This window comes from Scomber japonicus, chromosome 3 (genome assembly GCF_027409825.1).
Source record: "Scomber japonicus isolate fScoJap1 chromosome 3, fScoJap1.pri, whole genome shotgun sequence".
Classification (NCBI taxonomy): domain Eukaryota; kingdom Metazoa; phylum Chordata; class Actinopteri; order Scombriformes; family Scombridae; genus Scomber; species Scomber japonicus.
Genome location: NC_070580.1, coordinates 34,233,341 through 34,256,120, shown reverse-complemented (window position 1 = coordinate 34,256,120; position 22,780 = coordinate 34,233,341).

Here is a 22,780-nt window from a genome sequence, read left to right as displayed (position 1 = left end):
AAAGTATTAAACACGCTAAGAAAAAGCAAGGAAGGAAGCAAGGTAAGGAAGCAGCTGAAACCTATAAGTAGTTAAACAGTAATTCTACTTCTTATCTGTGCATACATATTGGTACATATTGATGGGCTATAAAAAGGTTTTTTTGTTACCAAGGTGTCACAAAAGAGACATCTTATGATAGGTCATTCCACTTTATTACACATTTCTTCAGTTAATAATAAAGTCTGGTGAAAAATTCATTTGAAAGGCCTGATTAGAAACACATTTACTGAAAAGAAATGCTTCGTTCAATACTTATTTCCCCCATTGTATCCACTTAACTTGTCGATAATTGTTAAAATAAAAGGTAAAATATGCATGCTGCACTGGCAAAGTTGTTTTATTTATGTTTTTCAAATACGTCATTAAGGACTCTAGTATGAAAAGACTTAATTGTAGTATTTAGCTAATACTCGACATGTTCAAGTACAGGTTTCGGTAATTTTTGAATCTTGAGTGCAGTTACGTTATGTGGGACTGTTTACTGCTGAAGAGCCTCAGAGGTGAGTTTCTGCTGGCAGCGGTTCGCTTCATCAGTCTCCAGCCTCTGTCTCCGTCTCTGACAGTGACTGAGTGCCTGAACTCTGCTCTGGCCTCTGATGGAGCACAGCGACTGCTTTTGTGAATGGTGTGTATGTATGTGTGTGTGTGTGTGTGTGTGTGTGTGTGTGAGGAAAGATGGAGAGGATGGAGCGAGTGAGAAGAAACAACTCATTGGTTTTTGTCAACTGTTTTCATCTAAATTGGAAACTGTGATAAGTGGGTGTGTGACATGGTTACAGCTGTATTCTGCAAGTGTGTATAAAAGAGAAACAGACACGTGCAGAGATAAAGGGAGACATGAAAGACACCAACAGCGATACAGAAAAAGAAAAAAGAAAAAGAAAAAAAAAAGGCAACCAGTTAACAAAGAACAAAGAAGACATTTCTGCCTTTTGCTTTGATTCACTGCCATCATTGCCTCTTCCCTGTTCCAACGTTCGAGTGTGCAAAGTGTAATTTTATTTTCCTTTCTGTTATCATAACTGACCATGAAATATCTAGATCACTCATGTTGGACACAATCAGAAGCTGCTTCAGTCTGCTCTACTGTAGGTTTTCCTGATTTTCCACAAGTCGCAGGCTTTTTAAAAACTACAACACAGCTAGAAGACATTAAAATATCACCTACCCACAGCTAATATAAGATGTATTACACATTATATTCAATATAAATCAGTGTATAATGTATAATACTGCATACATTCAATGTAATTCAAAGCAGGAATTTAAGGAAATGCAATATGTTAATGAGCTGATCTACATACAGTAGGTCTTTGCATTTTAATTGGCAATTACCTCTTAGCAAGGACACTGCAAGATTTATGGACTTAAACATTTTGATTTCTTTATATGTGTGGATTTCTTGAGTTCATACCAGGCGGGGAGTTCTGGACCTCTGAAATGAGGCCAACGAGGAAGTAACTTAGAACTGCATTCTATCAAAAGGCCACCAGGGGGCAACCGTCTCTATACAAGTCAATGGAGAATTCACCAACTTCTCACTTGATTTCTAACCTCAGTTAACGTTTTCAAAATGTGTTTATGGTCTCAATCGCTAGTTTAAAGCCTTCTTCAATGCAGTATGATGTTCATTTGGGACATTTTGGCCTCCCTGATTTTATATTTGACGATAAAGCAGGGTATGCATTAGGGCGTGGCTACGTCCTGATTGACAGGTTGATTGACCAATGTCCTCGAGATCCAGCCCTCGCAACCATAGCAACCTCTCCGTTCCGCCCATGGCCCTGCCTCATGCCCATATAAGTAGAATCCATGTTTTTATTTTTCCCAGCATGCACCTGAAATTTTCAAGATGGCGCTGCCTAGATTCGAAACTATTGGTTTCTGAGCAGCAGTCCACAAACCAATACGTCACGGATGTTACGCCCATTTCTTTTATACAGTCTATGGTTCATATCAAAGTCTGGCAAAAATTTCGTGGTACTAGCTTCATTGGAAATATATTTACTGAAAAGAAATGTTGACGTGTTCAATACTTATTTCCCCCACTGCATGTTACCCTTAAAGTGAATCCCTCTAATGACCTAATAAGTCTTTACCACTATAAACCTCTGTTTGTTTTCTGAATGCTTCTTATCCTCAGTGTTTTAACCCTAACAAAAACATCCATAAAACAGTGTTGTGGGAATTATTCTTCTTAATAAACGATGAACTCACAGAGAGCATCCAGTCTTAATAATAATCAGAGCCATATACAGTAATTAGAATTCACATTTGCAAATGGATCCTCAGCTTGCTGTCTGAGATGCGTCCGCAGTGCAGCTCCACAGTTCCTATTAGTAGATCCAGCCTCCTACGTCACAGAGCATGTCGTCACCCTTAGTAACTAACAGGTCCTCCTTTAATTACTGCTCAGTTCTCTTTTGTTGTTTCATAGCTTTCATACTTTCCTACTCTACTTCTGTCTGCTGAGAATTAAAACGTCAAGGTCGAAAACACAGCTACACAAGAGGAGCTTCTCACATAAATATATCTTCACACTGTGCACATGGAAGAAATAACTGAAGAGTGTACATTTCCATTACAGAAAGAATTATGTTTTTTTTTTTTTGAGGCCTTGAAAAACAATGTCCTGCTGCAAGAAAACACTTGTTTCACTAACCATATAAAGCGAACTGCACTTTTAATGTGAAAATGTGAAAGTACTGAGTGTTTGTGGACTATTGTAATTTAGTTCCCCTATTTAAAATGGTACTGAATAGTGTCAGGGACAATACATAAATAAAAATCAAGGACATAATTAATAAAGACTTTGGTTCAATTTGTTTTCTCATAACAGCCAAACTGACCTTCATACACCACAACTACTGGTATCTTTTTCATCCGCCCACATTGCATTCAAACAGTACACGGCAATGAAAGAGAGATCTGTGTGCAAAGCTCTATTAGCAGCATTATTCATATTACTTATTTCTATGATCATGTACCTGTTTTCAATATCCAACACAAAGCACATACACATTCCCATTTACAATCCAAGTACCTGCAATAATGATACTGGCTAATGGAGTGGAAAGCTTCCTGTGGACTATAAGAGCTTCTCTCTCTCTACGTTTATGAGGTGTGTGTGTGTGGTGTGTGTGTGTGTGTGTGTGTGTGTGTGTGTGTGTGTGTGTGTGTGTGTGTGTGTGTGTTATAGAGAGAGAGAGAGAACAACTTAACCTCCATTGTCAGGGTATTATAGGAATAAATTAGGATAAGAGCAATCCATTGTTTTTGCAGTATGCATTATTATATACATTTGTTTTACTGCTGCTGCTTTTAGCTGTTTTGTGGAGGCTGCCAAAAGTAAAGTAGAGACAGAGGAGGTCTAATACAACTGTGTGGAACCGGAAAACTCATCCAAACTTTTTTTTTTTTACTTTAATATATTATTGTTGTGTGTAAGGAGAGCAGCAAAGTAAGAATGTCATTGCATTGTCTGAACCTCTGTGTTTTTACTGTGCATATGACATATAACTTCTTGAATCTTAAAATTAAATGTCAAAATATATCACTGGTCCATGCCATGAGGGTTTTCTGATATGATGACCATTTGTGTATGGGTCAGTGACAAATAAGGGTTGGCAAGATGAGCAATTCAAAATTGCATCAGTAGCTATTTTGTCTCTGTGTTGACACTGGTGATGAATTTAAATTACTTTTAAAAAGAGGAAATTATTTATGCCATTTTGAAACACCTCAGATTGATCATCGCTGTTATTTTATTGACTCGTCTGAATGTAATGCATTCATCATTTGTCAACCTTTTCTTCATACCAAATCTTTAAAATTCCTGCATTTTATACTTTATAATTAAAGAAACTAAACCTCATTCTAGTGAAAACATCATTCAGTGGGCTTTTAAACTATTACAAGGCACACATTTGACAAGAACAAGACCAAAAGCACGACACCAAATGTTTCAAATCTGAAGCAGCAAAACTGAAATTCAAAAAAAGAAAGAAAGAAAGAAAGAAAGAAAGAAAGAAAGAAGAGGCAGTATTGACACCTGAAAAGCCTCTTTCATTTTTATACTTATTATTATTCAAATTACCAATTATTTAAACTTGTTTTATAAATTGAGAGCCGGAGAGTAGTATAATTACAGACAAAAAAGAGCAACAGGTCAGACACATTTATCTAATTAAATAACAGAATCACATAATCATAAAGAGAGCTAGAAAATGATTGAAAAGTTCAGCAGAACAGAAAAAATACAACAGCTAAAATGATGGATGGAACAAGAAGAAAATTCAGCTTTTATAAAATGTCCAAATCCTTTTCCATTGAGGACAGAGCATGAAAGCTCTTCTGTCTAATTCAGTTTGGACCCCAAGGAAACAGACAGTAAAAACAATTCCTTGGACCATGGAAAGCAATTTCACCATTTTCACTTCAACAATAAAATACTCAAGTACACAACAACTACGTATCAGGGAAATACAACTCATATGTTTAATCCACGGTGAAGGAAAGTCTAGTCAGTGTACTCCAAAAGGGAACCACATTTTATTATCTCAACCTCAGAGTCACCAGATTCTTCCTTGTAACTTTCAGGAGAGCAGAGCTACTGTAGTTGAACCATGTCCTCTTGGGTTTTAGGCTCATTAGGAAAGACACAGTGAAATGTGAAAAGCCTATTAAAGCTCCAGGTGTAGCGTTACTGTATCAGTACCGTGCATATTCCTCTGCCTGTCCCTCTCTTTCATGTCTTTCTGCATTTACAAGTGAACAATTAAGGCAGAAACCGAAGCAAAGTCAAACAGTCAGTAAAACACTGCAGTAGTAAACAAAAACCTCACAGCATCATTGCCACATCATCTGATGATGGTAGTTATCTTATTAGCTGGCAGATAGATAGATAGATAAATAGATAGATAGATAGATAGATAGATAGAACACTATTAAAAGGTATAGTAAGCGATGTGGGGGGAAACGAGGAGAAAAGTTATTATATTTTGATATTTGAGTGAAAACCAAAACAACCCCCCTTCGCCCTTAGTGCTCCTTCTAGCGCTCCACCCCCGAGGTTCATGGACGCGCATTGTCATGGTAACAGACGTAACCACTGCAAGCTTCAGTTTCATAGCAGCATTAATTGCTCTGATAGTACAGGTGGCTAGCCTGGCTAACACCAGACCGCGTCTCAATCTCATGTGAGATTATTGTGATAGCAAACCTGTGTTTATATGTCCTCATGACTGTAAACACTTTGAAAGCAGTGAATAAACACCAGATACACAGCAACTACACAGCAGCGACGTTGTAGGTTAAGTTAGCACGATGCTAACGTTAGCTGCGAAGCTAACGTGCAGAGCGTCAAACAGCTGTAGTAACAACTCTGCTACTTTACAGCTAACATCACAACAACAACAACAACATATCCTATGTAGACAGTGGTCTGAATGTCAGCAGGTAACGTTACAGTTTATGTGAAGCAGCGCTGATGTTACTCACCTGTCCGACAGATCAGCGTCCGCCTTCATTCTCCGCTCCTCCGCCATGTCTCCGTTTGTCCCTTCGGCCGGTCTCCGTATGTCCCTCCACCGTTATAAACCACACTGACTTGTCCGCGGGCCCTTGTCTGGTCAAAGTCCTTCTTTTATATTAAATATTCTTCTAACTTTCTCCTCTCTGGATGTTTCTTGGTCACTTCTCCATCTCCACTATGTTTTGGTTTGTACCAGACGTTTCTGGCTCTGACTGCGTCACTACGTACCACGTAACCTACGTAACCCCCCTCCCCCATCTGACCGTGACCGCGCATGAAGGCTCCCTGTCTCTGATTGGCTGGAGCATTGTTGCGTTGGCTCGCTCTGACTTTTATAGTTTTTTTCCAGTCTATGCTCTGAGCCAAATGTTTATCTGCTGAATCTCAGAGCCAGGCTGTGTATTGAGACCAGACTTTTTTTTTATCAGCGTGCACTTAGAATCTAGCGGATAGTGAGGAGAGATTTGGTGATTTTCACAAAAAATGTATTAGATTATTATCGTTTACTACACATTTACGTACTGTGTAGAGGTGATATTGTATGTGATACTTCTTCCTTAGCGGACAAAGCGCTTTAACAAAAATTCCCTCTCATTCAGCCATTCACACACACACTCACATACCAATGAGTCTGTCTTGCTCAAGGACACTTCCACACATGGACATGAGGTCGAACCTCCAACCCCTGCGGTTAGTGGGCGACCCGCTCTAAACCTCCTGAGCCATAGCTGCCCCAAAGCATCAACAAGCAGCATGACTTAGAAGCACAGAAACCCCCCCCCCCCCCCCATAAGTAATTTTAGCATGATAATATGTAATAAAGCAACATTAGCATAAGTTATGTTTAAAATGAAAACAAAAAGTGATATTTGCATATAATTCCTGCAGCCAGACGCACTCATTCTGGTTATATTTGTGAGATTAGCACTTCCTGCTGTGTTCCTCATAATATAAGAGACAATACAGGATTTCATCACTATCACTCATCTACCACACAGGATCATGAAAAGACAATGTTCACCTTTTTTCTACTTTTTTGCTGCTCAGGAAGATGGGAGTGAGAGGGAGGGTCCACCGGCTGGCAGTGAATTACTTCTTAACCCTTACATATTGTTCATATTTGACCCTTTTTTAACATTTGAAAGCTGTAAAAACACCATAAAACATAGATTTTAACCAACCTTTCCCTAAATGTGACTCACTGGATACAAAAAAGATGTGTGTGCAGCTGATACACATTTTTATATATGGAAATGTACAAGTTAAACCCGTGTTTATTAAATAGAAATAAATAATCCAAAATCAGCACTCAGACATGTTGGATTCATTATGTTCTTTAAAATGTTCTCCTGGACAACAAAATAGTGATTGTGAATGTCTTTTTTTCCATTTTTCTATATGATTAATCAAACTTTCATTAATGAATGAAGGTGAATTGGTGTAGAGACCACTTATGAGTCAGACTATGAACAGTATGTGTGGGTTAAGGATGGCTGAAATGAGGAGCCAGTGTCTGTAGCTTAAGAGAAAGGACTGCTGAACCCTCTGGAGGTGATGTGGGCCTATCAGTGAAACACTGATCACTATCACTCACTTGATCATCCAACAAAGTCCTGGCAGCATGCTTCAAGTGTGCAACTAAGGGATTATATATATAACATTTAGTCCTATACAATAGATCTGACAGCTTATAAACATGATTGAACATGATTTTCCACCCAAAGCCATCAGTTTGCACATGATCCTCAAAGTATCGATCACAGAGTCTGACAAACATTTGCACTCTTCATTAAACAGCCATAAACACACAGCTCTCCTTCCTTAAATCTTCCTTAATTTAACTTCTATGTGTATATATTTCGACTTCTTTACAGTGATCACATCTGGTACTGTGTTATGAATGAATGCATTTTTAAAAGATTTGCGTTGGGTTTGCTTAAGCTGCATGAAATAATGAAAAAACAATGACAAAGCAAATGCTAGAGAGAAAAAAATAGAAGTGTTTATTTGTGCAAGCGAGGCAGTAAAAACCCCTAGGGTCATTTTAAACTCAACACAGAACAAATAAGAGGCTTAAGCAACAAATAAACAGACAAGCAGGGGAAAAAAAAAACCTAAAGAGAAAGAACAACTGAGGGCAGAAAGAAAGGTAGAGATGATCACACACAATATGTACTGCATTTATCTTAGAGAAGATGCATATACTCAAAAGGGGAAGGAAAAAATGAATTAAGTGTGCAACAATGAGAGAGTTCATGTTCAAAGCTGAGACAAATGTGGGCTTTATTCAGCAGACCGTGTTCATCAGACGAGAGCATCGACACAAACAACAAGCCTCATTCTTACTTTCACTCATAGCAACACAACCGAAAGTGAGCAATGTCTGCAGCAGTTTGAGGATGGCACGTCTTTCCCTCTACCTCTGGTGAACCTCTGATATATTTAAATATGTAACTAAAGCTAATAAAGTTGTCATATTAATAGCATTAACCATTACATACTGTTCATATCCCTTCATAAAAAGGGTCTAAACCAAATTTTAAACCACAGATCTGTTTAGAAAGCATCAATAGTTATTCTGACTGATCAATAAATGTGATTAAACCTTGATTAATGTCTCAGAGAGCAGAGAGAGTGTATTTTTTAGTTCATTTATGGAGAAAAACCGGCTCCTATCACACAATATCATGTCCTATTTTACCTAAGACATGAAAATATAACATAGCAATAATGATTGAAATGTATTTTATATTGAAAGTGAAAATGAGCAGAACTTTATGGAGCTGTGGGGTTTATTGTGTAACCATTAGAGCCATCAGTCTTCACTGCTACATCATAAAAAGAAATCCTCTTAACTACTTTCTTATTAAAACTATTAACTATTCATTTAACTAAAAACCAAGTCAATACATACGGGTCGAATTTGACTCAGAACAGCCTCAATGGACAAAACATTGTAGCACGTATATAAAAGTATAACATTTTAAGATACTTTCATGTGTGTGCATTCTGGGCCACTTCAGGAAAAGTCATCTAATATCAGAGTAAAATAAAAACTCAACTGTCAAATATCAAAATGGGTCAAATTTGACCGGGATAACATGTTAAATGATGTTGCATCAGGATCTGCATTCTCGAGGGTTAATGAAAATATGTGAGTAGTTGTGAATCCTCATTCCATATGTTTTCTGTTTTTCCCTTCCAAGACAATTCCCCTGCAGGGGTAATAAAGTTGACTTTAAACGCTGAGCCTCTAAAGCCTGAACTGAACCTCGAGGCCACGAGCGCCATCAGCAACACTCCCCTGACTCCCGCGTTACTCGATTGATTGACAGTGCAGTGCGGCCCGGCCTGCCCTCTCTCCACACTTTGTTTCATACCTGATGAGGCAGAGACAACCACCATCAATCAAACTGTCTAAAAACAACGTGAATATGAATCAGCAAAGCGAGGCTGCTTTCACACTGTGGAATCAATGACAGACCAATACACTTTATGAACTTTTTACCAGGATAAAAAGATGCAGTTTAAGTAGTTTAAGATTCACAAACAATGCAATATTATTGTCTCAAAAGGTGCAATTAGGGGGTGAGAAGTTAGGATGGTTGTAAAGGGAGCATGACTGACCCTAAAAAAATAAAAAATGACCCATCCAAAGCCTTTGTAATGCTGAACAAGGCTTTTTAAGAGACCAAAATATAAGTACTATGTTAATTTTCATGAACATACACTCGCTTTAGCTAACTTGAAACCACTGAGGTGGTGATCTGTGACGTTTGTATTTTGGGTTTTTTTCAGAAGTTGCGTTGCATCTTGGGTAATTTGAGTGTGAGTAGTAGCGTTGCATCTTGGGTAATGTGAGTGTGAGTAGTCAGCTCTTGATGCATACTCTGCATTTCTGGAGAATCTAGTAAACCATCCAGGAAATTCTCACATACTCTAAATCACATACTACGCAGCTGAAACACACTACATACTTCAAATGACGTCAGAGTTAGTATGAGTAGTAGGAAATTATGCGGTTTCTAACAGACCCAGAGACTTCCATATCATTGGACTTCATTTCGCAACCAGTGGAGTCGCCCCCTGCTGGCCATTAGAAAGCATGCAGGTTTAAGCCAATTCCACATTGCCATCACTTTTCAAAACAGGAGCCACCAAGCGATACTTTGTGAATATCACTGCTTAGTATCATAGAGTAGATATTTCTTATCTCTCCACAGGAACATTGATGAAGTTTCTATGAACAAGAACAATACAAAAAAGTGAACAGGTCAAAGTCAGTTAATTGCATCCTAATTGACATACGCCACGTCCTCTCAAAATCATCATGACTGTTCCCTGTTATTGTTTGCCAATTCCATCGACACTTTAGCAGCTGCAGAACCACCATCCATAACTAAGGTGTTTATTTATTACTGTTAAGTAGTCGGATAAGAAGATTATTACATTAGTGTAAAAAAAAATAGGCGAGCTGTTGATGAGTGCTGCATGGCTGACTCCGTGGCTTACAACCCACAAAGGCACAATCAGCAAAAATCCGTGAACAAGTTTCAACCCCTTAACAGACAAATTAAGGCCGTTACAACAACATGAGGGACTCGACAGCAACAGCTTCAGTGTTAAATGTAATTTCAGAAATGGAATCCGTCCAGAGCTGAATCCATCAACGCTTGCAGCTTTTATAACAACCTGGAAATGACACAAACAATTTAACGATGCTGCCAGAACAGAAGAACAACATGAGCTTTATAGGCTTTCCTTTTTTTCCCATTCCAATATTGTCTTTTGTTTTTCATAAAGCTGTATTCTGCATCCCTCACAAGTTTAATTTCCTGTGATTTATTCTAAAGAATGATGTGAAAGCTGCACATGTAATTTTTCTTTCTTTAGACTTTTAAGTTACCATTTCTGTTTTTACATAACCTGATCTTCAGATTTAATTTGCCACTTCATTTCACCTCATTCATTTAGCCAGACATCATGTTAGTATTAGCCAGTTTCTGTGTGTTTTTCACCTCAACCAGTCAGTATCAAGTTACAGTATACTATAGGAATCATGTAAGCTTTTTTTTCTATCAGCTTTTGCTCTAATTATTTAAAAATATTTATCGTTATTGTATCGAAAAAACGATTAAAAGTACAAGATTCAATCAGTAAATACAAATGAAATGTTATTAGGTGAAAATGTAAGTTCACATATTTAACCCTCCTGTTGTCCTCGAGTCAAGGAAGGAAGGAAAGAAGGAAGAAGGAAGGAAGGAAGGGAGGGAAGAAAGAAGGATGGAAGGAAGGGAGGAAGGAAGGAGGACAGAAGGAAGGGAGGGAAGAAGGAAGGATGGGAGGGAAGAAGGAAGGATGGAAGGGAGGAAGAAGGAAGAAAGGAAATAGAGAAGGAGGAAGGGAGGAAAGAAGGAAGGGAGGAAGGAGGGAGGGAGGGAGGGAGGGAGGGAGGAAGGATAGAAGGAAGGATGGGAGGGATGAAGGAAGGAAGGAAGGAAGGATGGGAGGGAGGAAAGAAGGTTGAGAGGGAGGAAGGAAGGATGGGAAGGAGGAAGAAGGAAGGAAGGAAAGAGAGAAGGAGGGAGCGAGGAAAGAAGGAAGGAGGGAGCGAGGGAAGGAGGAAGGGAGGGAGGGAGGAAGGACAGAAGGAAGGGAGGGAAGAAGGAAGGATGGGAGGGAGGAAGGAAACAGAGGGAAAGGAAGGAAAGAAGGGAGGGAAGAGGGAAAGATGGGAGGAAGGAAGGAAGGAAGGAAGGAAGGAAGGAGGGAGTAAGGAAGGACAGAAGGAAGTAAGGAAGGGAGGAAAGAAGGAACAGTCAAAATAGACGGGGTCAATTTGACCCGGGAGGACGACACAAAGGTTAAATCTATCAAACAAAGTTTTTGAATCTTGTAATAAGCATTACATAACTTTTAAGTAGAGGGGACATGTTTTGTGGAGTGGAGTGTTTGTGCTAGTAAAAGCAATTTTCAATATGCTTATTAATCATTGACCTCCACTTATATAGTCACAGCCAATATTTAGCTATTTTCTTCCGCTTTAATAATTGTGTAGATTATGTATTGTGTACCAGAGAAAATCCCCATGCATATCAAACTCAAAAGATTATTAGTATAAAAGATTTTCCCACTCAGCACTAAGCAACACTTCATCCACAGAAAGCTACACTCAACTATCTCCAAAAACACACTTTGTTGTCAATAAGGGACAAAAAATGCAGAGCTGCACAGATGAGCTTTAGGTGTATTAGAAAATAAATAAGTAAAATAAATAAAAGACAAGTTTGGGAATGTATTAAGTAGAAGATTACCAGCGTGAGCCTGGTTAAATTTAGGTTAAAATGAGCCCACTTCACAACTTTAACACAGTCAGCAGGATTATAAAGTGAGCGAGGGAGAGAGATGGAGAGAAAGACACAGAGAGAGATCTGGGGGGGGGGGGGGGGTAATAGAAGAGGGTTTTGGGGGGTTAGAGAGAGAGAGAGAGAGAGAGAGAGAGAGAGAGAGAGAGAGAGAGAGAGAGAGAGAGAGAGAGAGAGAGAGATAAAGAAAGAGTGGGAGTCTGCTTGAGAGAGTAAGAGGAGAAAGGGGGAAGAAGAAAGTAGTGTAGCATAAAAATCAATTGATATAAGGCGCTCTATTTCTACTGCAGACTTAATCACTATTTCAGCATGGCACTATAGAAACACACACACACACACACACACACACACACACACACACACACACACACACACAGGGGAATTTTAATTACGTCCTGCTATGTGAAGAGGCTCTCAGTCACTGAATCATTTGCCAAAACCGCCAACAGTACAGAGCACCAGGGAGCGATACTAACAATGTGTGTAGGTACTGGATGTAGGATGGAGGACAGGATGTATGTGTGTGTGTGTGTGTGTGTGTGTGTGTGTGTGTGTGTGTGTGTGTGTGTGTGTGTGTGTTTGTGTGTGTTTGTGTGTGTGTGCATCCATTCATGTTGTTATTACCTCATTGGGACCGTTTCCAGTATAGACAGCAACCTTGTTGGGACCAGTAGTCCTCATGGGAGACATAAGCCTGGTGCTAATGAGGCAAAATATGATTTATGTGGTCCTGGTGAAGATTAGGGGTAAGGTATGAATTGAGGTGAGGTTAAGGTTGGGGTTTAGGTTAGACTGTCAACAATCAATAGAAGTCAATGCAATGTCCTAACAAAGACTGTGTGAAACAAAGTAGTGTGTATATACAGTATAGGAGATCAATACTGTTTTAATATTGTCACATTAATAACTGAATTGTACTTCACAATGTATTTGACATGTTAATCAATTGATAGTAGTACAAATATTAAATATGAATAGGTTTTCTATGCTCAAAAGCAAATGTGCAGCCCATTAATGCAGCTAATCATTAGTTTAGAGCAGGGGTGTCAAACTCATTTTCATTCAAGGGCCACATACAGACCAATTTGATCTCATGTGGGCCGGATCATTAAAAAGATGGAAGGAAAGAAGGAAATAAGAAGGGAAGGAAGGAAAGACAGGCAAAAGGAAGGAGGGTAAGAAAGGTAGGAAAGAGAGATAGTGAAGGACGGACAGACAGAACGAAGGAAGGGAGAAAGGAAGAAAGGAAGGAAGGGCAGATGGAAGGAAGGACAGAAGGAAGAAAGGAAGGAAGGACAGAAGGAAGAATGGAAGGAAGGAAGAAAGGAAGGAAGGACAAATGGAAGGAAGGACAGAAGGAAGAAAGGAAGGAAGGACAGAAGGAAGAATGGAAGGAAGGATAGAAGGAAGAAAGGAAGGACAGAAGGAAGAAAGGAAGGAAGGACAGAAGGAAGAAAGGAAGGAAGGACAGATGGAAGGAAGGACAGAAGGAAGAAAGGAAGGAAGGACAAATGGAAGGAAGGACAGAAGGAAGAAAGGAACTAAGGAAGGAAATGAGCACTGGATGGCAAGTGGGCCGGATCGCACCCCTCGGCGGGCCGCATGTTTGACACCCCTGGTTTAGAGAAAAGCAGTCTCACCACAAAGTTCATTTCTGATCACATCTAAAGATCTATATCACATGATTTTCAACACTTCATTTGCTCACTTTCTTTTTTTCAGAGCATTTGAACCACTTCCTGTCCATTACGGCTTAAAAGCCACAGTTCAAAAATCATTGTTGACCTTGGAAAAAAAAAAAGAGAAATCAATGTCTTCAGCTGTAGCTGCTTTTGACGACATCACTCCCTCTTTACAATGTAATGCACCACATTTATCCTCCCTCATTTTATTTGCTTGCATGAATAAATTCTGAGTGTGGAATTTATTTCCTACATTGAGCCCTAAAAAATGCAATAGTGTCAGTGGCGTGGATGCCAGTTTTTACAATCCAACAGTGCAATGCATCACATTTTATAGATGCAAAAATTGCAGTTCAGTCACAGACATTTACTGCAAATGGTTATACAGTTTGATTTGGCAGAAAAGGTTCTGGCAGCTCTCAGATAACAGAACCAAAGCCTCGTTGACATAAGGCAGAGGATGGCTGCTGAAGGGAGTCGCAGCAGCAATCAGTTTTGATATTAGAGAATCAGCAGAGTTATAGTGAGCTGACATTTTATAAAGGCCACGTAAAACACCTGTATGAATACGATTGGATAATACTCGTCACCTGGCAGCCGAACAGAAGATGCATCAATGAGCCAATGACAGATGACACCGATCCGCAGACGTGAGAGTGCAACTTTAAATCTCTGCCTCAGGCTGCACTAATTCTTCACTTCATTTGTGCTTCACCACACCTGTCAGCAGTTACACAATACGATGATTAATACGTGTCTGTGTATGAAACTATTGAGTTTGGAATGAATGAACTTGGGTGTAATTTCAGAGTCGGTCTAGATCAGAATGAACATTTTCAACCATTCATCAATATTTCTACAACTGGTCACACTCAATCTGCTCTTAAAGACCATGAGATATGACTGAAAGCTCATGAACAGCTATGGACTTTGCGGTGAACTTCATTTAACAGGAAATGTATGCAATTTATATAAAAGTTATATAATGATATTCTGCTTTAGAGGAGCACTTCAAGTTAAAGAAACAACTTCCTCACACTTCCACCACATGGTTAGAGGACATCATTGATCATGGTTTACAAAAAAAAAGAAGAAATGATCTCCTGTGTAAAAGTCTACTGTTATATTATATTTATGTTACACTTACGTTTATATTACTAATTACTACAGCCTCTAGAGAGAGTCTGATCAATGATGATTTTTTATTTTCAAAAGACACAAAACAAACAACAGTACGGCAGCACATGAACAATTAAAATAAGGGTAAACAAGACAGAGTCACGAAAGCAATTTTACAGAATGATAAAAAATATTAATCCTGTCAGTTATAAATTAAAAATTGAAAATACATTCACCAACCAAATAAAAGCAGTAGTGGACTGGAAGGAAAAGGACATTATTAAAGGACATTATTACATATAAATGTATTACATATCTGTCAGTTTCTTTAAACTATTAAAGCTGGAACATCCCGAGGTCTTATGTTATTGTGTGGAAAGGTGTGGGAACGCAATATATTTTTATTTAAAAGTGGGGGTGTGTCTTATACACTGGTAAAATACAGAGAGAGGTTGGATCTGCATATGATTCTAGGTATGTAAAAGGCTGTCCACACTACGCATGATAACTATAACAATAATTATAACTTTAAACATAATGATGTGAGCGTCCACACTATGACGTCCTATAAACAGCGATGTCACGCACACACTGCGCTCCAGCTGATGAAAACAGACTACTGGTGATCTGTTAATGCTGTATGCTGGACAGAAGAATGATTGTGTGTTGATCAGAAGTCTTTCAGACACTAGTTGCTGTGATGTTTCAGAATTTACAGACCAAAATTGTTCTTGAAGGACGATATGTAAAAGCACGACTCGGGTGCAGTAGTCTATTTGCGCAGTTTTTGGGACTTGACTAAGCAAACAGGTAAACACTGTATTAAATCATAGACTGTATATAAGAAATGGACGTAACATCCGTGACGTCACCCATTGGTTTGTGGACTGCTGCTCGGAAGCCAATAGTATCGAATCTAGGCAGCGCCATCTTGAATATTTCAGGTGTATGCTGGGAAAAATAAAAACATGGATTCTACTTATATGGGCATGAGGCGGAGTCATGGGGAGGCTGCGATTGGTTGCGAGGGCTGGATCTCAAGGACATTGGTCAATCAACCTGTCAATCACAACGTAGCCACGTAACCTGCTTTATCGTCAAATATAAAATCAGAGAGGCCAAAATTTCACAAATGAACATCATACTGCATTGAAGAAGGCTTTAAACTAGCGATTGAGACCATAAACACATTTTGAAAACGTTTACTGAGGTTAGAAATCAAGTGAGAAGTTGGTGAATTCTCCATTGACTTGTATAGAGACGGTCGCCCCCTGGTGGCCTTTTGATAGAATGCAGCTCTAAGTTACTTCCGCATTGGCTTCATTTCAGACGACAGGAACTCCCCGCCTGTATTAAATATGTAAAGTTACTGTGTTCTTTTAAAAAGGTTTAATTGAAACTCAGCCTAACCTGAACCTGGTCTGAGTTAATATACCGGTCCAGTTTAGTTAAGCTAATCATTACCAGACCATTAACCATTAACCATTAACCTGACACACTGTTTCAGGTGCAATATGTGTGTTTTAATTGTGCTTCAAATAAAATAAATTGAGAAAGTGTTTAAAATAGACTGTGACTCATACACGGGTTTTACACTATATGTAATTTCCAGGCCTCTTCATTCATGCCTAATTGTGTCCTTTTCTGCTTCTTTTCCTCATTTCAGCACTTATCAATATAGGAAATAATCATTGGTTGCTCTCAGCCGTTGTGTGGACACATCACTTATGTACTTTTAGATGTATGTGTGCGTTGTGTATTCCCAGTAGCTCAGCTTGAAGCAGATTGAATCAGAGCACTTAAAGGTTCCCCAGAGACTGTTGCACTGTGCTGCTTCATTCAGCTCGATGAACACTGCTGCTGCTGCTGCTGCTGCCCTCTGTCTGTCTGCTCTTCTCTGTTCTCTCTGTGTGATGTACAGTGTAGCCCTGGGCTCTGACAGATAGAGACGGCGCTTTATTGAAGTAGGTACCAGTCCAGGTTAAACAAGAACAGCACGCTCTGCCTTCAGCCTTCAGCCTTCCTTCGTTCTCTCTTCTTTCTTTTTTTTTTTTCTTCTTCTCTCCTTTCCAATACATGCTTCTCTTCCTTTTGTCTATTCTCTTGTCTCTTTAGGTCTGAGCCTGCAGCAATTATCAACATCTCTCTTCTCTCCTTTTCTTCCATATCTCCTTCCTCTCTCTCATCCCACTTCTCCCTCTCGCTGAATATACAAGCCGAGGCTATTTTCATTTCTTTTCTTTTCTTTTTTTTATCCCCTCTTCTCAATTTCCCTTCAACATCCCCCTTTTATTCCGTATTCCCATGTGTGCTTTTACCATGCCAGCATTCCTTATCCCTCCTTCTCTTTAACATCCCTTCTCCCTTAATATCCCCTCACTTAATCTTTTTCCCCTCTCCATCCTCTCCGTTTCAGTGTTTTCTTCTCCCCCTCCCCTCTCTTTTTTTTTCTTTTATGGTCTTTGTGCCCCCCTCTCACCCTCTCTCCATCCCTCCCAGCATTGACACACAACCTCAAGCTAAATTTAACCTTTCCTCTTGTTGTACCTTCTATTTTTTTTTATTTTCCACCCTCTGTTTATGTGACCCGAAGGGAATCAGGTATTTCTGCATTTTTTTTCTCTTTCTACCTCTTTCCCTCCCTTTCTCCATCCATTCCTCCCTCCTTCCCTTTTCCCCATCTGTTCTAAAACATACTGTAGCCTCAGGCTGTCTGTATCAGCGATAGTAACTGCAAAAGAGCGCTTTAAAAATGCAACACACACTGCGACGACATGCTTACAGTCTGACTGGCTGCTGACTGGCGGTGTCATATGAGATACGCCTCATACACTGTGCTGACCTCAAATTTTAAGGCTATATGTTCATTTCCATTACAAATTACTCTGTCTCCATTATACACGCTGGTTGACTGAAAAGCTGACTGGGTGAATATGAGCATGTTAAGGAAACAACTGTTGCTGCCCCAGAAAGTGGAGCAGCAGCTGATACAAGTATCATGGTCATCATCATCATCATCATCATCATCATCATCATCATCATCTAGTTAATGCTGCAAAATTTGTTTGCATTGTAATCAGGCGGGGAGTTCTGGTCCTCTGAAATGAGGCCAACGTGGAAGTAACTTAGAACTGCATTCTATCAAAAGGCCACCAGGGGGCGACCGTTTTGGTGTCAAAAGGACTTCCGTCTCTATACAAGTCAATGGAGAATTCACCAACTTCTCACTTGATTTCTAACCTCAGTAAACGTTTTCAAAATGTGTTTATGGTCTCAATCACTAGTTTAAAGCCTTCTTCAATGCAGTATGATGTTCATTTGGGACATTTTGCCCTCCCTGATTTTATATTTGACGATAAAGCAGGGTATGCATTAGGGCGTGGCTACGTCCTGATTGACAGGTTGATTGACCAATGTCCTCGAGATTCAGCCCTCGCAACCTATCGCAACCTCCCCGCTCCGCCCATGGCCCCGCCTCATGCCCATATAAGTAGAATCCGTGTTTTTATTTTTCCCAGCATGCACCTGAAATTTTCATGATGGCGCTGTCTAGATTCGAAACTATTGGCTTCCGAGCAGCAGTCCACAAACCAATGGGTGACGTCACGGATGATACGTCCATTTCTTCTATACAGTCTATGAACGTAACACAACTCTCTTGAATGCAGTAGTTTTGGCTTAAGACAACAGCCAATCTCCACGCTTAAAATCCTCATAAATAAGGGAATGTGTGTGATTACAATTGGAGGAGACCTTTAAAAAATTCCAGTAATATTGAAGAGTGACAAGAGTGTTTTGTTACCACTTGAAGTAATGAAGTTGTTGATTGTGTCAAACTGGGACACAATAAACTGTTATCCTCTGGAAGATGTTACAGTGCCACATGGTTTCATTTGCAACACTGACTGATGAACACAACACTATTAAACTTGTTTGCACAGATGGCACATCAACTTTATGTTATTTAAGTTATTTTAAATACGCTCTGCCTTTGTGTTTAATAATTGCAAGAATAAAGGGTACAACAGAGTATTGTCTGGGTGTCTGTTTGTTATTATGTACACATGGAGATTATGTATAAACACTTTTTGGACCTGACTTACTAAGATAAAACTAAATGGACAGCGCCTATTATCTTGCAAGCCTCAGTGTGCAGCATTAGTAGATTGGCTTACACATATAATTTGTGTGTGATGTCAAGTTTGCAAACATTTTTACACACGCAAACCTTAAGTTAATCAGGCCCTTTGTACCCTGTATGTATCAATCTATTTTCAGCAGTATGCAACACTTGACATATCTCCCCTCAGGTACATTTAAAGTCAGTATAAAGTAAGAATAAATATGTGTTCTGAGTTTGACATACCACAGAAAAGTGTGTTGTTAACCACCCTGACAATTTTGAATGATTAAAAAAATCGCCAAATATGTTAAATTAGGCTTCAAAGTGTAAAAATCAGCCTCTTTCTCTGCTCCCAAATGCTGTGGGCGTGGCCTCTGAGTCCGCTGAAAGCTACCAAGTGTCACCTGTCAATCAAAGTCACCACCTCTACCAGAAACATGGACGCTACGTCTGAGAGCTTTCTGCTGCTAACTCAGCGGCTAACTCGGCGGCTAACTCGGCTGCTAGCTCTGCGACTAGCTTGGCTGCTAGCTCGGCGGCTAACTCAGCTAACTGTAGACTGTAGTAGTAGTAGTGTGCGCTGAATGTATTTATACCTCTACAGCAGCAGGGGCGGGTTCATGCTGATTCAGACCCGCCCACTAAATCCTGAACACAGAAATCTTGAAACACAGTTTGTGAAGCCTAGCTCCACAATTCAAATCTAAATGGTTGAAATGCTTTTTACACCTTTTTTAGAAATACATTTATGACCTATTTAATGTGTTTAGAAGAAAATGTCTGAATTCACTTTACACAGTCTTTAAGTATATCTGTTGCAAGGCTTTCAACACCATGTGATACTTCATCACTATCAGGAGCGAGCTGCACTTCTGAGCAACTCAAAGTGAAGCAGAGGAACCGCTTGGCAATAAGTCAATTAGGTGATTGTTATGTTACTTCCTGTGTCAACTGGAGTGTCTTGCAGGTAATATTAAACACCTCCTGTTACAATTTCTGGCACCTGTTAGAAGCTCATTGAAAACCCTCTCAGGTAGCAGCACCACTCTACTACTCTATGAACTGCAGACATGTGTTTTTCTCACCACATTTTAACTGTTGTAATAATTTGTTCTTTTAAATCATATGTCTGACATCACAGAAACACTTCAGTTTCACATTTGTGCTTTAAATGTGACGTGAAGCTTCATTTTAAGGTTTGGTTTCTATTTTCTTCCATTTTACACACTGAGCAGTGGTTTCTTTCCCTGCATCTGGAGACCAGGTGAAATATTTATTGTTGTGTTAAGTCAAGTTGTTAGTGTTTGGTTTATAGCTACTAAGACCAAAGAGCAAAGATTGAGATTTTAATATTATTAAATTTCAATCTAACTTGCTACCAAGTGAATAAAGCATCCGACTATTAGGAAGTTAGAGGGTCAATTCATATTATAAAAGATTAAATAAATGCTACTCAATATCAAGAAAATGCATTAATTATCAAAAAGAAATGTTGGTGGCTTAAGAAACAGCAAATAATGCATTTCCTTAACCTTCGCGTCGTCCTCCCGGGTCAAATTGACACCGTCTGTTTTGACTGTTCCTTCCTTCCTCCCTTCCTTCCGTCTGTCCTCCCTCCCTCCCTCCTTCTCTCTTTCTTTCCTTCCTCTCTCTTTCCTCCCTTCCTCCATCCCCCTTTCTTTCTTCCTTCTGTCCTTCTTTCCTTCCCTCCTTCCTTCGTTCCTTCCTTCCTCCCTCCTTCTCTCTTTCTTTCCTCCCCCTACCTTCCTCCCTTCTTCCTTCCCTCTGTCCTTTCCTCTTTTCCTTTCTCCTTCCCTCCCTCCTTCCTTCTTTCCTCCCTCCCTCCTTTCCTTCCTTTCTTCCTTCCCTCCTTCCTTCCTCCCTTCCTTCCTTCCTCCCTTACTTCCTTCCCTCCTTCCCTTCCTTACTTCCTTCTTTCCTTCCCTCCCTCTTTCCTTCCTTCCTTCTTTCCTCCCTTCCTTCCTTTCCTTTCCTTTCCTCCCTCCCTCCTTCCTTCCTTTCCTTCCTTCCCTCCCTCCCTCGTTCCTCCCTTCCTACCCTACCTCCTTCCTTCCCTCCTATCTTCCTTCCTTCCCTCCTACCTTCCCTCCTTCCTTCCTCCCTCCTTTCCTTCCTTGACTCGAGGACAACAGGAGGGTTAAACAAAGACGAAGCATTTTCTCAGAACAATTGTAAATAGTCTGTCTATCTTTAATTGGGATTCTGAACAGGATCCATTTTCCTTTACTTTCAGTCGTGGTTGTGGTTGTGCATTCGATAAATCCTCATTTCCCCTGAAAGCCCTAAACGTTTGATGTATGTTCAATCTGTCGTTCTTTATCCAAAAACACAGATAAAAGTGGGAACGAACTTCCAGCTCCGCTTCCACCGGAACTTCTATGAAAGTGAAGCGAAACCGCAGTGAAACACAACTGGGACAGACGCTAACATCTGCCATTAATTATTCATCGACTTTACATCAACGTGCAGATTGCCTGATGAGGTCCAACACAAACTTTAACACCTTCTGTCAACCAAACATTGGCATTCAAGGAGGTGACACGAGCATTGGGCCCATCGCTCAGTGTATCCATAATTAATGGAGCAATCTATATGTCTACGACTGCTGACTGCTGGTCGCTACCCAATTATTAACAAGGATGCTGGGAAACCAACATGTTCATGTAAAGTAACAGATGATGACAGATTTACAAAAACACAAGGGTTTAGTTATAAAAGAAATGACCGCAGAAAACTGGACGGGTTAAACTTTTAAAACGAGTCTAAATTGGATCCATTTGAATTAATTTTGGAAATGCAAATAAGGCCTGAAGTACTATAATGGGTAATGCTGATATTATTTTTGTAATTATTCTTTTTTATTATCATCAACAGTTCACCCTGAGGAGATCAAAACCATTTAATAATTTTATCCTCCCAAATTCAGCCTGATATTGTTTATACCTCACTGCTGTAGAACTCCACTTTAGAGCAATAATGCAATAAACAACAACAATAATTATAGAGATATATCTCAGCTGATAAAAAAGAGACAAACTTGAAACCTAGAAATCCAAAACACAGTATGTTTTAACCCTCCTGTTGTCCTCAGGTCAAGGAAGGACAGAAGGAAGGAAAGGAGGAAGGAAGGAAGAAAGGAAGGAAGGAAGGAAACGAGTAAGGACGAAAAGGGAGGAAGGAGAGAAGGAAGGAAGGGAACAAGGAAAGGAGTAAGGACAAAAAGAGGAAGGAATTAAGGAGAGAAGGAAGGAAGGAAGGAAAGATGAAAAGAGGAAGGAATTTAGGAGAGAAGGAAGGGTGGAAGTAAAGGAGGATGGAAGGAAGGAAGGAAGGAAGGAAGGAAGGAAGGAAGGAAAGGAGTAAGGACGAAAAGAGGAAGGAATTAAGGAGAGAAGGAAAGGAGGAAAGGAGGAAGGAAGGAAGGAAGGAAGGAAGGGAGGGAGGAAGGAAGGGAGAAAGGAGTAAGGAGGGAGGGAGGGAGGAAAGGAGGAAGGAAGGAAGGAAGTAAGGAAGGAAAGGGGTAAGGACGAAAAGGGAGGAAGGAAGGAAGGAAGGACGGAAATCCCGAGTATGCATTTTGAATTGTGTCTGCATGATCACCTTATTGTATTTTACTGTTATGTCAGTTAGTGAGCATTAAATATCACTTCAAACTGTCCTTCACACCAACATGATGACTGAAACATGACGTTAACCCTCCTGTTGTCCTCAGGTCAAGGAAGAACTTAAAGAGGAAAAGAGGAAGGAAGTAAGGAGAGAAGGAAGGAAGGAAGGAAGGAAGGAAGGAAGGAAGGAAAGGAGTAAGGATGAAAAGAGGAAGGAATTTAGGAGCGAAGGAAGGGAGGAAGTAAAGGAGGATAGAAGGAAGGAATGAAGCAAGGAATGAAGGAAGGAA